Genomic DNA, 1,314 nt, shown 5'->3' with positions numbered 1-1,314 from the left:
TATGCAGTTCAGGATACTATTTTTCCCATGTAATTTGTTGATTTCAATGGCAGTAAGTGTGTGTGTGTGTGTGTGTGTGTGTGTGTGAGTGTCTGTGGTCAGTGAATATCTTTTATTTCGGTTAGGTATCCCCCTGTAGCTAATAAATACTTTTTCTTCTGGATAGATATCCTCTGTGGTCAGTGAATAAGGGTTTGCTGGCTCTTTTGAACCGAGTAAGAAGTTTGAGTGTGTTCAGTGGCATTTCGTCTCGAACGTAGGACCCTGATTGAATTAAAACTTCAGTCTATTGTGTTTGTTTTTAATCACTGTTTGTCATTTACTGATAAGAAAACTAATTTTCATGGGAACAACAGTTTTGTTTTTATTCATGCTTATAGTAGTTGCTTCGCGAAATCAAAATTACATTTTTCATTGCAAACGCCTTCTCTTCTGCTCACTTTTCGATAAGGTGAACATCCCCTAAAGCATACCAACAGAGGGCGTTAAATTTATATTTGAAAAAGTAGTCTAACTTCGTGTTTTCGATTGAGGTTCCCCAAGTTGGAGAGACGTGTTGTTTACCCAATGCTCATTCTGAAGTCGCTCAATATAGGGCTTGTTTATTTATGGCAAAGCTGGTAAGACTATCTGCTTACGTCCCTAGTTTCGAACTGCCGACAAGAGAGAAGGCAACACACACACACCGCCATCTCTTGGGCTACTCTTTATCAATGAATACTAGGATTGACCGTCATTTAATAACGCCCCTCGATTGAAGGGGCGATCACGTAACCCAGGGGCTACTTTATAACGATATTAATTCATATTATTTAGAGATTAAGAACGAGTGCTTTTATCAACCCATTCCTAGGACGTCTAATATTCTTATCACTAGCTACAAGCATTAATAGTCACAGTTACCTGCCGTCGAGAATAAGATTACACAGATAGCTATCTTAATGATTGCTATAAGGCCAAACGACAGATGTTAACCGACAGTGTGAAAGAAAGAAACAGCGAAATGAGATCACCTCTAAAACTACTGATAATTCGCACGTACAAAAAGTTGGAGTGAATAATTAGGACATAGAACAAAAAAAAAGGGGCGTTTTTTCCTTCATGGAGTAGAGCAGAAATTCTCAAACTTCTTTTTGCAGAACACCTGAAATCACCCCCCCCACCCCACACACACACACACACATTTTTTTCATCTTGGCAAACCAAAATGTTACCGTTTCCTTCTCATAATTTGTTAAACTTTTCTCAGACCACCTGAAGAGGTCACCAGCGTTAACCTTTCCTCAGACCACCTGAAGGGGTCACCAGCAGTAC

The sequence above is a fragment of the Limulus polyphemus genome, unplaced genomic scaffold (genome assembly GCF_000517525.1).
Source record: "Limulus polyphemus unplaced genomic scaffold, Limulus_polyphemus-2.1.2 Scaffold4309, whole genome shotgun sequence".
Taxonomy (NCBI): Eukaryota; Metazoa; Arthropoda; class Merostomata; order Xiphosura; family Limulidae; genus Limulus; species Limulus polyphemus.
This window is presented reverse-complemented; position numbering follows the sequence as displayed.